A 14,875-nucleotide genomic window follows, 5' to 3' on the forward strand; every position below is an offset into this window, starting at 1 on the left:
ATTCAAGGACAAATGGGTGCTCAGGATGACCTTTAAGGCCTCTCTAACCTTTTAGTGTATTCTGTTTTAAATCCTTCCCTATGGGGCTCCTGGGTAGCTCAGGGGTTTGAGTGTCTGCCTTTGCCTCTGATCATGATCCTGGGGTCCTGAGGTCCCCGGATAGAGTCCCGCATCAGGCTCCCTGCAGGGAGCCTGCTTCTCCCTCTGCCTGTGTCTCAGCCTTTTTCTGTGTGTCTCTCATGAATAAATAAGTAAAATGTTTAAAAAAAAAACCTCTCCCTGACTCTACCCAATTTAATCAACTGATTAAGGATGGAGGAGAGGGACAAAGATTTATGTATATGATCTCTTTAAGTACGTTGATGAGATTTTTTTTATTATTATTATATCTACTTTTACAATAGAATATACTTTTACAAATTGAATATATTTATCTATAAATAGATAATATAACAGGCTCAAAGTAGTAAAATGAAATGATAACCATGGTGTTCTTTTAAGTGCCAGTGATAGAAACCTCCCTCAAATTAGCATAAATAAAAAAGGATACTTATTGAGGTAGCTAGCTTCAGGTCTGGCTGGATCTAGGAACTCTAACAGTATCCGGTTATTGCTTCTTTCATGTGGTAAGGGAAGAAGATCCTAAGCAGTTCCCATGTCATTCTTAGAATTATGGTCCCAGAGGAGAAGAAAGTACCCTTTATAAAAACTCTTGGGGGAAAAAGAGAAGAAGAAGAAGAAGAAGAAGAAGAAGAAGAAGAAGAAGAAGAAGAAGAAGAAGAAAGAAAGAAAGAAAGAAAGAAAGAAAGAAAGAAAGAAAGAAAGAAGAAAGAAAGAAAAGAGAGAAAGAAAGAAAGAAAGAAAGAAAGAAAGAAAGAAAGAAAGAAAGAAGAAAGAAAGAAAGAAAGGCTTAAGGAAGATCTAATTGGTCCTGTCTTGGTCACAGCCTGACACCACAAGCAACCATTTGGGTTCGGTTGATGAGACCTTGAATGGCCAGACCTCATCTCTATGCCCACCCCTCGCCGGTAAAGACAGGTTAGTCCTATCCGATCCACAGGGAGTGAGAGAAGGATCAGGGTAGAGCAAAGTACTGAGCCACAAATGACCTGCCAAAGGTCAAGGGCTTAGTAAGTGGTTAAGCTGAGATTTGACCCAGGTCTTCCGTCTTGATGACAAGGGTTGGTTCTTTTATACCACTGTGTTTAGGATCCAACATACATAGCCAGGGCCAGAAGCCTTGTCATGGTCAACATCAGCTGTTCAATCCAAAGGGCACCTTTAACTTTTCAAATTACCTTGACCAATACTTCTTTTTCCCCCATCCCCAGGAAACTGCAAGACAGGTAGACTAATTGTAGATTTATATACTGTCGTGAGAACCAATACACCTAGAGTTCCCCATGTAACACCTTGTAAAATCATAGTACAGTATCACAACCAGGATGCTGACATTGATACAATCTGAAAGATCATTTCCACAAGGATTTCCCATGGTGCCCTTTTACAACAACACTTATCTCTTCCTGTTCCCATCTCCTCCTTAACCCTGGCAACCACTGCAGACCTGTACGTCCTCTCTTTCCATAATTTTGTCCTTTAAAGAATGTCATACAGATGCCTGGGTGGCTCAGTGGTTGAGTGTGTCTGCCTTTGGTTCAGGGCGTGATCCCGGAGTCCCAGGATCGAGTCCCACATCAGGCTCCCTGCATGGGGCCCGCTTCTCCCTCTGCCTGTGTCTCTGCCTCTCTCTCTCTGTGTCTCTCATGGATAAATAAATAAAATCTTAAAAAAAAATAATGTCGTATAAGTGCAATCATACAGGCTGTAACCTTTTGGGGTTGGCTTTTCTCCCTGGGCATGATTTCTGGAGATGCGGCATGATTGCTCCAAGCTCATTTCCTTTTATTGCTAAGTAGCATGCCATGGTGTGGACGTACCACGGTTCGCTGAACCATTCACCTGTCAAAGGATGTCTTGGTTCCAGGTTTTGGTTATTACAAATAAAACTCTTCTTAACGTTCATGTGCGGGTTTCTATGGGAACATAAAAGTCTTCATTTCTCTGGAGTAAAATGCCCAAGAGCACAATTGATGAGTCATACGGTAGTTGCACGGTTAGTTTTTAAAGAAACTGCCAAAACCGTTTTCCTGAGCAGCGGCACCTTTCTACATTCCTACCAGCAATGAGAGTGATCCAGTCTGCGCACTGACACTATTTTATTTTGTTTTGTTTTGTCTTGTTTTGTTTTCTGACACTATTTTTTAATTCGACTACCCTGAGCCTAGTGACATCTCGGTGTAGAATTTCAGTTTGCGTTACCTTAGTGGCTAATGATGATGAACATCTCTTTCTGTGATTATTTGTCATCTGCACATCCTCCCCAGTGAACTGTCTGGGCACGTCTTTTGTCCTTTTCCTAATTGGATTGTTTGGATTTTTTACTGTTGAGTTTGGGGAACTCTTCAGATACTCTAAATACTAGCCCTTTGTCAGTTATGTGGTTTGAAAATATTTTCCCTCTGTCTGTAGCTCGTTTTCTATTCACAGGGTGTAACAAAGTATTTTTCAGAATAAAAATTTTTAATTTTGATGAGGTCCAACTTATAAATTCTCCCTTTTATGGCTCGTTCTCTTGGTGTCGAGTCTAATAATTTTGTCTAGTCCTCCATCACAAAGATTTTCTTGTTTTTTTTTTCTGGAAGTTTTATAGTTTTATGCTTTATATTAAAGTCTGTCATTCAGTTTGGATTAATTTTTGTACAAGGTGTGAGGTTTGGATCAGGTTCATTTTTCTGTCTATGGTTGTGCAATTATACCAGCACCGTTTGTTGAAAAGGCTACCTTTTTTTCTGTTGAATTGCTTTTGCACCTTTGTTAAAAATAAGTTAGATATATTTGTGTGGGTCTGTTTCTGAGTTTTCCAACTGTTCTATCTATCTGCATGTCCATGTCTGTCCCTTCACCAATACTACACAATCTTGATTGCTGTAGCTACTTAGTAAGTCTTGACATTGTGTAGACTGATTTCTCCCAATTCATTTTTCTTTCTTTCCTTTTTTTTTTTTTTCTAAGTAGGCTCCATGCCCAGAGCAGAGTCCAACTCGGGACTTGAACTCATGACCCTGAGATCAAGACCTGAGCTGAGATCAAGAGTTGGAGGCTTAACTGGGCCACCTAGATGTCCCTTATTTTTCTTTTTAAAAATTATGGAAGCTTTTCTAGTTATTTTGTCTTTCTATATGAATTTTAGAACAATCTTGTCTATATCTACAAAGTATCTTCCGAGATTTTGGTAGCGCATTACATTTGGGGAGAACTGACATCTTTATCGAGTCATCAATCCACAAACACAAACAGCATTTTTATAAAGCTTAAAAACAAAACCACACTAAAGCTAAACACATATATTTGGTAAATACCTTTTTAAAGTAAGAGAACCATGAATACAAGTTTCAGGACAGTGGTTATCTCAGCAGGAGGAGGCAGGAAAATGGGATGGAACAAAATAATTTACCAGTCCTCTATTTCTTGGTATTGGGTGGTAGGTTCAAGGGTGTTTATTAAACATTTAAAAAACAGACAAAGTGCAGGAGCATATGTCATGAACCATACAGACATTTCCACATTGTGTTGATCCAGAATCTTACACAATTTGGGTGAAGGGAGACCCTCCAAGAAAAAAACACACAAAATACAAGCATAAAATCAGGTATAAAAGTGAATTTTTTTCAGAATTAGAAATCACAAATGAAACATTTTTAAATAAGGCAAATAACATGAACAGCACAAACTGCAGAAGAATACCATAATGCTTTTATTATTGGTAATAATGGACAACCTACCACACCTCAAGGATGGTGATACTTTCCTACCTCTATTTTAGCATTTCTGACTACATACACTTTGATTACCTTCTTACACAATAAGAATTTTATAAAATCTTTTTTTCTAAAGAGAGGAAAGAAAGATAATTCGGCCCTCCCTCTGGCATGGCTTATCAAAATGCGTTTTGTGCCATTGATGGTTTGGAAAAGTTGGCTTCATGGCTTGTTACTGGTAATACCACACATAAAGCTTACCCTGAAGTTTCTTGCTTCTCTTCCCCTGAAGTTTCTTGCTTACCTGGTGCTTTATGCCTAAGGGTTGTGCCTGGGCACCTGGCCCAGCCCTGCCCACTCATCACAGTCACCCCCACCTGCTGGACAGGTACCCACAGAGCAGGGTAAGGGTAAAGTGAGCATCTTAGTGCTATCTCCTTCAGATTTTTCTCCATGGACTTTCAAAGCAGGGCCTGCACTCTCAATGACATCCCCAGGAGAGCCCTAAGCCTGGGGGATGGAGCTCACACCACCAGGGCACAGGTTCACAGACATCCATCCAAAGAACACCTTGCCTTGGAAGGGCCCATGTCAGAGGGAGCCCTGGAGCTTCACCTGCATCAGCTCCACTGTCCATGCCCCTGAGGCCAAGGCTTGAGTAAGTAATCCACTTACTTACTCCAGAGTAAGTAATCCACTTACTTACTCCAGAGTAAGTAATCCACTCTGCCCCTCAGGGGTCACTAATAAGGTGATCCTCCAGGCCCGAAGCAGTGTTGATTGCCCCACCTCTCCAGAGCTCTTCTGGAGAGGAAACAGCTTGGCCACAACAGCTAGGGCACAAGAGAGGCAACATTCATGGCCTCACCCATGTTTACTGCTTGGCTGTGGTTAGTCATTTACTCAACAAAAATTTAGCGAGCATTTACTATGTGCCAGGCTCTGTGCTAGGCTCTGGGGTACCGTGGTGGACCTGCGCTGGGGAGCTCCTCTACAGAGAAGATGGAATCAGTTTAAGTCTGGGCACACCTCCTTCAGGGTTAACTGTCCCCAACTCTGGCCTTCTTGGGCCACTGCTCCTCCTCCGTCAAGCTACCCTACATCTGTTCCATGCACACTGGGTATGTTGGTTCATCCATTTCTAGGTCCCCAGCACCCAACACGCCGCTCAGCACACAACTGGAGTCAGCGTTGAATGGAGCTGGGTAAACACGGTTCCCAGGAAGGGTCGACTGGAAGGCATGTTCCAAAGGAGCCTGGTGGAAGGAAATTGGACTTGAACTTGAGCGCTGCCTTAGACCGAGACCTGCGGGATTTTGTTGATGTCTCCCCAGGATATTGGCCACATCCAAAGTGGATCTCCCTCCCGTCCACCCCCTGGACTATGAGGAATCCTGGTGCAGAAAGCAGGGAGAAGTCTCCAGAGGAGAGAGGGAGGGGGTGAAGGACGCAGTGTCCTCTGGTCTTTGGGAGCAGACTGTGCTGGACTCAGAGCTTTGCTTTGCACCTCACCTCTCAGCAGCCTCTGCACACTCATGACTTCATTCTCTGTGAGTGATGGTGGTGCCAGCCCAGGAGCATCTTCTGGGTGAGTGGAGGAGACTGCACATCTAGAAAGTCCACAGTGGGCTCAGTACGGACACCCAGGCCTTTTGGTCACTGCAAAACCTCTTTGCTCCCTGGGCCAGATCCTACGTGAGTGTGTAAGCTCCACGAGGGCCAGGGCCGGTCCTTATTGCCACTGAGCATCGAGGCCAGTTCCCTGGGACGTAGTGGTACAAGACAAGTATTTATCAAAGGATAGAGGGAAAGATTACCCTCAGAAAATATAATGAACATGAGATCGTACTGTCGAAATGACACAGCACTAGGCTAGTTGCTTTGGTTAAACTGACTTCCCGACTATAAAAAAATTTGACCTCAAAAATGTGTTTTCCATTCTTCAGGAGGATCAATGCCAACTGGGTGCTATTTGAAGAGCTCTCTCCTTCGTTGATACTATTATTACTAACTCACTGTGAAAAGTTCAATTGCGGACGGGGAGAAGCCGAGAGCTGAACTGGCGGCACTAGATGGTCGCAGATTTTCTGCTCAGAGTTAGAATGCAGCATGTACTCCCCCCTTTTTGACCCCAATACTTCGGATGTTCCCCCAACGACCCCAGCAGCCTTTGTAGCACCGACCTCATCCCCAACCCACACTGATCAATCTTGTTGTAATAAAAGAAGGAGGGTGACTGTGTGTACATGTGTGTGTGAATATGTGTGTGTATGTGTTTATACGTGAGTCTGTACCTGACATCTCTTGCTCCTGTCAGGTGCTCGGCATGCGTGCTTCGCTTGTATCTCTGGGGAGCCCTGGAGCCAGGCCCTCCCCTCTGTCATGTCCTACTTGTCAGGAAAGGCGTTAGTACCCCACTTTCAGTGGGCATGGAATCACCTAGGGATGAGCCCAACCTATAAATTTTCCGCTTGGAGGCTTTCCAGCCCTGTCTAGTTTGCCCGGACCCACACTGAAACTTCATCTTTCTGTATACCCAGCTTTATAGCATGCTTTCCACCTTATCAGGCTCATACTTTTCTCACTTTGACATTCACTTTCTCTCTTTCTTCCCACATACCCTATCTATAGCAACTATTGGTCTATAGGTTGTTAGTCTACTGCATTGGTCCTGGCCCCCTCCTAGTCCAACATAAGATTCAATCTCATCTTTTTTTTTAAAGAGATTTTATTTATTTATTCATGAGAAACACAGAGAGGAGAGAGAGAGAGAGAGTCAGAGACACAGGCAGAGGGAGAAGCAGGCTCCATGCAGGGATTTGATCCCAGGTCTCCAGGATCATGCTCTGGGCTGAAGGTGGCGCTAAACCGCTGAGCCCCCCGGGCTGCCCAAGATTCAGTCTCATCTTGACACAGTCCCTAATCATCTTCTCCCCCATATCCTTTGTCTCTCTTCCACCCTTGGACATCACCTTTAAGACCTCCTCCTGGGTCACCTTTAACTATTATGTCTCAACCCCACATCTCACTGCATGCTCTCCCTCCAAAGGAGAGCTAACATCACTCCCTGGCTGCTGTTGTCTCCTTTCTTCTTCTGTGTTCCTGTGAGCTTATTCTTTTCCACTAGAAAGCAAGCTCTATGAGGACAGAGTGTTTGTCTGTTTTCTTCATAAAATTATCCCGTGTCAGGCACAAGGTAGGCACTCAACAAATACTACTGAACACAAATACGTGCATAGTATGTTTGAGCAACTGGACAATGAATTTGGAACTAGCTCAGTTCAGCAGCTTCTGAGGCATTTTTGGAAACCCGAATAGCTCCAGAAATGGTATTACTAAGGTCCCAGGAAAAGAACATTCTATTACATGGTAAACAGCCTTCTCTCGTCAAAGAAAAAAGAAAAAAGAAAAAGAAGACCACCACTTCTGTCCTCCCTGCCACCAACCCTGTTGAGAATTCCACCCTTTTTTAGACAAATCCACTTGGGGAGTAAGAGCAATAGAGTGTGCAAGGGGTCCCACTTCTACTAGGTACATCTCCAGTTTCCTTAGAGCTGCAGTTTGCAATTTTAATCATGCATCATAATTCCTGAGAAGTTTGCTTACAACATTATTCCTGGATCCTTTTCTCAGGGGCTTGGTTTTAGTAGGCCTGCGATGAAGCCCGGAAACTGCATTTTAGCAATCTCCTGGAACAACTTAGAGGCAAGTGGCTCTTAAATCTCATTTTGAGAGACTCTGTCATAGAGTTTATTATAGCAAATTAAAATTCAGCTGACTATAGTCCAATAAGATCTGACACAAAGGAGGTTAAGAGGGTGTTGGTTGATTAACCCAATATGGCGGCCTCAGACCCTCTATGAGCCACAACTGGGAAAGGGCATGCCTGAACTCTGAAAGGGCAGACAGACACACAGCCAGGAAGAAATGCAAAAGCAGGATGGGGGATTCTTGACAAAGCTGAAGACCAGGATAAGTGGAGGGATAATTCCTAAGGGGAATTAATGTCAGTATTTGAGGACTTGTCCTATGAGCTTCAGAGGTAGAGGGACCACTACACTGACAATAATTTGGGCCATGAAATTATACTTGACCATGACTACATTGGATTTGAACACACACACACACACACACACACACACACACACACACACTTTCTGAGGATGCACATGTGTGTCTTTCCCATGTTTACAAATGGACTGAACCATCCACAGCCCTCATACCCCATCCTATCTTTTTCTCCAAACCCTGTGGGACCTCCACCCAGTGCTCCTGGGCCACAGGACTTTGGCACCAGGAAGATTCAGTATTTGCTTCCTCCACTCTACAAATAATGATTGGGCACTTGCCCTGTGCCGGGCAGGGTACTAGGCCCTGAGGATACAGTGGTGAGTGAAACCAGACAAGCTCCTGGTTCTCAGGGGAGACAGACATTATTAACCAAATGGCCGCAAAGGCAAACGTACAACGTACCGTGACTCTGCTGTGGTGGGGAGGTCTGTAGGGCTACAAGGGGGTACCCTGAGTGACGAGGATTGAGCTGGGTTTGGGGACACAAGGACTGAGGTGTGAGGATAAGCAGGTGTTGTCAGGTAACAGACAAAGAAGAACACTCCAAGCAGAAGGAACAGCACGTACAAAGGTGCTGTGGTGGGAGAGTGTGTGGCCATGGGGACCTGAAGGCAGGCTGGTGTGGCCTGGGTAGTGAAGAGGGTGGAAACGGGAGGGTAAGTGGGAAGACCAGGCAGGGCTTTGGAGTGATGGGCTTTGCCATTGATTGGTTTTAAAGGGGGGACACGAAGAAGTTGGACAGAGGACACATTTACATTTCAGAAAGGGGACCCCGGTGTCCTGTGGAAAAGAGACAGGACTAGCAGGGATGCAGATAGTCCCACCAGGAGCGGACTGCATGGTCCAGAGCCATCACCAGCAGAGATTGTGGGGACAAATCCTAAAATCCTTTAGGAATGAACAGGCCTTCCCCAGCCCCAGAGTCCTCAGCCTCTGCTGCACAGCACTGGGGTTCAGGAGAGGATGCTCAGCTCATTGGCCCAGCTAAGAACAACACCGGCCTCGGAAGTGGCAAGAAGTCCCTGTTTTCTCCCTCTAAGAACCATCTCCTTTTTGGCTTAGCTCAGGCATTTTGCAAAATGACGGGGGAGTGGAGGAGGGCAAGGAAGGGAAGCAAGTTCTTTAATTTCTGGGCCATTTTCCCATTTTTTGTGGGAAAGTCCCCTGCACTTATCTGCACAGATTGTCAGCTCATCTGGCAGAAACCCCAGCTGGGGCCCTTTGGGGAGAAGAAATGCATGATTCAGCCAGTGGGGTGGAGCCAGGAAGGTCTGCAATCGATGAGGGAGGCTGGGGGCAAGGGGTGAGGAATGAGGGGCATGGGCTCCTCCGGGGAAGAGAGCGGGGGGACCTGGACAGAGACAGTGAGGAGGCCAGAGGGAAGCCAGCCGGCGCCCCAGGTGTGCCACGCAGGAGGGGGGCTCCCAGGCACCCCTTCCTGGAGGCGAAGCCACTCCTCCAGAAAGCCAAGAAATAAGATAGGACTGATTGGGTGACTGATTCAGCAGTGGGGTTGCTCTTGGTCTGGGCCCAACCTGGAAATTACAGCCCTGGCTTGTAGCTTCCGGGACGGCTACTGGAATCGGGGGCCTGCTGGTGATTGTGGTTGCAGCCACAGGGCCATGCTTTGCCTTCCTGGGCCATGGTCATCGACTGGGGCCAGGAGGGGGGGGTCTCTCTCCTGGCCCCCCGCTAGAGAGCTGCAACCAGGAGGGCCCTGGCCAGGGTCACCCGGCAGCACAGAGGTCGAAGAGAGGCCCACTGCGAAGATTGGCCTGGCCTCGTCCAGGGCCGACGAGACGAGGATGGTGGCTTCTGTCCCCGTTCACGGTGCTCGTGGGGATGCAGGTTCGCGCGGACGCCGACACAGTGTGAAGGAGATGGGCAGGGGCTTCCTCATCCCAGCTTTGCTTGTGCTGTGCGGCTTTGGGCAACCCAGTTCCCCCTTCTGAGCCTCAGTTTCCAACCTGGAAATGGAGGCAGAAGTATCTGTGTTGGCTGACAGGACTGTTGTGATGGCCAAAGTTCAACACTTGGAAGAAAAGGGAGATAAAGGGGTGCCTGGGTGGCTTGAGTATCTGCCTTGGGCTCGGGGCATGATCCTGGGGTCCTGGGATCGAGTCCCGCAGGGGGATCCCTGCAGGGAGCCTGCTTGTCCCTCGGCCTGTGTCTCTGCCTCTCTCTGTGTGTCTGTCATGAATAAATAAATAAAATCTTAAAAAAAAAAACAGAAAGAAAAGCAAGATAAGAATGAATGTCAACACGATGATGGCATCCCATCTGCCCTTCACCTTGTGAGTAAAGGAACCTTCACCTTATCTCAGAGACAAGGAAGCGGAGGCTCGGAGGCTCGGGGAGCTGAAGTGTCCCCCTGAGACCAGGTTGGATGTTGAGGGGCTGAGCCAGCATTCCAGCCACAGTCACCTACCAGAAGACCAAGGCTTCCTTCCCAGCCTCACAGCTGCCTGTGGGTTCCTCAGGAGCCTTTTGCATTTAAAGAGGTTTTTTTTTTTTTTTTTTTAATATGAGTCCTGGAATTCAGAACCAAAGACAACAGTTGCCTTGTTAATTTTCAGATTTAAAAAAGTGAGCAAGATGGTAAGGATCAGCACAGAGCAACCTCTTTGTGAACTCCAACCAAATGAAATATCTGGAGATTTGTCCCCACAAATCCTCGAAATAGGAGCAGCAAGGTTAGAGCAGGGTGGGTTTGTTGTTGTTGTTGTTGTTGTTGTTTTTTGCAGAGCTCACCAAGTGGCAGGAACTTGAGAGATGAGGTATTTTCCCCACTCTCATCTTGCAGATGAGGTCAGTGGGTGCCAGGGAGGGAGGGACCAGCACAGTATCATCACTAGTCTGATTAGAGGCAGAGCTAGGGTATACCTGGGTGGCTCAGTCGGTTAAGCGTCTGCCTGTGGCTCAGGTCAGGATTCCAGGGTCCTGGGATCGAGCCCCACATCGGGCTCTCACTGCTCAGCAGGGAGCCTGCTTCTCCCTCTGCCTCTCTCCCTCACTGGTGGTCTCTTGCTCTCTCTGGCTCTCCCCCCTCTCTGTCTGTCAAATAAATGAAATTAAAAAAAAAAAAAAAAGGAAGAAGATGCAGAGGTAGGAGACCTTGAGTCTCCCCTTGACTCCACACGATGATCTTTCCAAAATATCAGCTGCCTGTGAATTCATCAGAAGTGACCAGCTGATCTCAGGAAGTGAGAGGTGACACTTTGAAGGAGCCCTTCAGCAAGTTATAAGGGACTTGTCCCTGTGGAGGCTTTTAGAGCTGCGTGGACAGAGATTCAAGGCCCACATTCACCCCGGGGGTTCCATCAACTATCCATCCTCATCCTTCAAGCTCCTCGTCAATGATCCTTCATCTCCCCAGCTCCATCTTTGCGCTCTGGCCAAGTGGGCTCCTCATCGCCAGCCAGCACATCCTCTCAACTCTCCTGATCTCCTGCCTCAGTCCCCCCCACTGCTGCCATCCTTCCACGTAACAAATTTCTCTTCTTCTCTTAAGGGCCTCATTCTTCTTATTCCATGAAGCTAATCCCGAGCTCTCTCGCCCTCTCTTTCCCTTCTCTGAACCAGGATAATAATCATTCCTATGGTACCCCAAGGTTCCCTGAAGTTCAGTACCTACTGAGTGCTATGCTAAGAGATCACCTCAGGTAAATCCTCATACATTATTGCTCATTTTCATCCCCATCTTGAAGGGAACGAGGATACAGGCATCTGGAGAGTTGAGGCAACCTGTACGAGGCTATAGGACTTGTCTGTGAGAGGGGGGCCGCTGGCCCCAGGACCTCGCTCTCACCATCTGGCTACACTGCATCAGAGGATGGGGCTCCAGGCAGCTTCCGGCAGCCCGTCTGGGTGCTATCCGTTTATGGTGGGCAGTCTGTTCTGACCAGCTTGATGGGGACCCCTCGAGGCAAGAACCCGTAAACACCTGCTCATTTCACTCCCTGGCTCTGGGAGCCATAGGCAGAGTTAGGTCTCAGAGGAGACCATCCTTACTTGCCTCATCTTCCTGCCTCTGTGCTGAGACGGGCCCACAGGTCAGCCAGGCCCCTCCACTAGACGGCTCCGTGTTGCTGGAAGAGACAGTCATTTTGTCAGTAGCAGAGTAAGCGCACTCCCTCCTTCCAGCGCAGTGAAAGTGCACGTGGTCAGCTGTCTGTGGAACCCCCTCCTTTTCTTTCCTCCTCCATTGCATTCCCACTCCCTCATCCCCTCCGACATTCCCAGGGACCCCACTCTGCTGTCTTCTCCGAAATCACCAACTCCTCACTGCCTGGGGCCCAGAACCCCCACTCCTGTCTGTGAGTCTGGCTGGCACTGGGAACAGGCTCGTGCCTGCTATGGAGAAGAAGTGGCCTATCCCAGCATCCTGAGTATTTCCCCAGATGGGATGTGATCAGCATCTCACCATCACACCACGACGTGACCACCCCGGGCTGCTCCGTGATAGCCCTGGAGGCATGGAGGGTGCTGGCGGCCTCCAGGACATGCTCCCCGAGAACTGAGAGCAGGGTAGGAATAAGCAAGGTTACCCTCAGAGACAGAATGGCTCCTCTGTCAGCAAGACTGAGCCACACCTAGTGGCAAGGTCTAAACAAAGACTGTGGAGGTCAGATGGGGAAGGGCCTGGCCAAAGACAGGGGAGTGGTGGAAGGTGACGTGCCCAGATGGATCCTGGCGGTGCCAGGGAATACAGGGAGAGGCAGGCCTGGCCTTTGAGAACTGGAAGGACCTTCATGCACAGGACAAATTCATTTCATTCAATCTCTAGTCACTCATTTATGCATCAAACACACTTGTGCCAGACACTCCTCTAGGCTCTGGGATTCACTGGTGAAAAGAACGTGAGGTTCAGTGGCATTTATCACAATTTATAACTTGAATTCTAGCTGCGTGCTTAGCTGTTTATGTCCTGCTTCCGCAATGAGACCGTCAACTCTGTTGTGTTCAATGCTGCATCCCTGGCGCTCGCCATGGCACTTGATAAATGTGTATCGGCTGAATGCAGGCATGTCATCCCTGTTGAGACAAGGGATGCAGGAAATTGTATCAATATGCGGTGAGGATTCCAGTGTCACTGGCAAGGCCATCCAGGTGTGAGAGGGATGGTCCCTCTGTCTTCACCAGTGAGCACCTGAGCCACTTCCTGAGGGAGAGGAGAATGTGGACACATTGATGTGAGTACTTAGATACACTCGCAGATTAACAATGTAGGATTCGAGTGTATCCATGAAATTGGTATGTTTTATCCATGAGAACCTGCCCCTCCTCCACTAAGATCAGATGGGTAGTAGCCCAAATGAAGCCGAAAGTTGCAAGTGTCTGGTGTATCTGGCCTAGAGTCAATGCGATGAGCACCACCTTGAGGCCTTGAGGAGATGGCCAACCTGGGCTCCCCAAAGGCCTCCTTCAGAGTTAGCCTGGGAGACCTCCTTTCCACATGAGAGTCCACACCAGGTGTCCCAGTTTGTGAGCATCATTGATTCTGTGCCTAAGACCTGCTTCTACTCCTCTGTCATTTCCATAGAGCTGGAGACCCCCTGGGCAAAGAGGTCTCTGGGAGATCACCTCATCCAACTCCCTCAATTTATTTCTTTTTATGATGGCATAGATCATTTAGCCAGGAGTGCACAGGGATATGTGCATTTAGTTTATAGAATCATAAAAGTGAACACCGTGTCCACACCATCCAAATTAAGAGATAAGACATTACCAACGCTGTAGAACTGCCCACCCCCATTTCCTATAGTAATGCCCCCATGTAACACACACACTAGAGATGAGCGTGTCTTGATTTGGGGTTAACCAATCTTTACTTTTGAAGATAGTTTTACAATGGCACCTGGGTAGCTCAGTCGGTTAAGCATCTGCCTTTGGCTCGGGTCATGATCCCATGGCCTGGGATAGAGCTCCACATGGGGCTTCCTACTCAGCGGGGAGCCTCCTTCTTCCTCTCCCTCTGCCCCTCCCCCACTCATGCATATGTGTGTTTGTGTGTGTGTGCGCGCGTGCACACACGCTCTCTCTCAAATAAATAAATAAAATCTCAAAAAAGATAAATGATTTTACCACATAATATGTATTTTTATTATTGAGTTGTAATTCACATAGCATACGGTTTGCCCTTTAACATTAATGATACAGTTTAGTATATTTACATGGTTGTGCAGCTGTCACCACTATCTGACTGCAGAACATTTTTACTAGTCCCCAAAGAAACCCCCTACCAAGTTAGCAGTCACTCCCCATTCCAGCCTCTCATCACCCCGTAGAAACCATTAACCTGCTTTCCATCTCTATAGATTTTTCTATTCTGGATATTTTGTCTAAATGGAATCTTACAATAAGTGTCATTTTATGCCTGGCTTTTTCCACTCAGCATAAGGTTCTCAAGGCTTATCCATGTTGTAGCATGTGTCAGTAATTCACTTCTTTTTATGGGTGAACAATATCCCATTGTATGGATATATCACTTTCTGTTTATCTGTCCATCAGGTGGTCGTGGATATTTGCGTTGTTTGCTCTTTATGGCTATTGCGAGTGATGCGGTTATGAACATGTGTGTACAAGTTTTTGTGCGAACATCTGTTTTCAATTCTTTTTGATACACACCTAGAAGTGGGATTTCTGGGTCACATGGTAATCCTGTGTTTAATCATTTGAGGATCTGCCAAACTGGCTTACAAAGTGTCTGCAGCATTATACCACCAACGTGTGTGTATTTCAATTTCTCTCCATCTCTTCTAACACGTGCTATTGTCTGTCTTCTCATTACAGCCATCCTAGTACATGTGAAGCAGTATTTCATGACTTTTTGTTTTGTTTTGTTTTTTAGTATTTCATGACTTTGATCTATATTCTCTTAATAACTATTGACGTTGAGCATCTTTTCATGTACTTATTGGTCATGTGTATATCTTCTTTGGAGAGATATCTACTCCAATCCTGTGCTCCTTTTTTAATTGGGC

This window comes from Vulpes lagopus, chromosome 2, assembly GCF_018345385.1.
Source record: "Vulpes lagopus strain Blue_001 chromosome 2, ASM1834538v1, whole genome shotgun sequence".
Lineage (NCBI taxonomy): Eukaryota > Metazoa > Chordata > Mammalia > Carnivora > Canidae > Vulpes > Vulpes lagopus.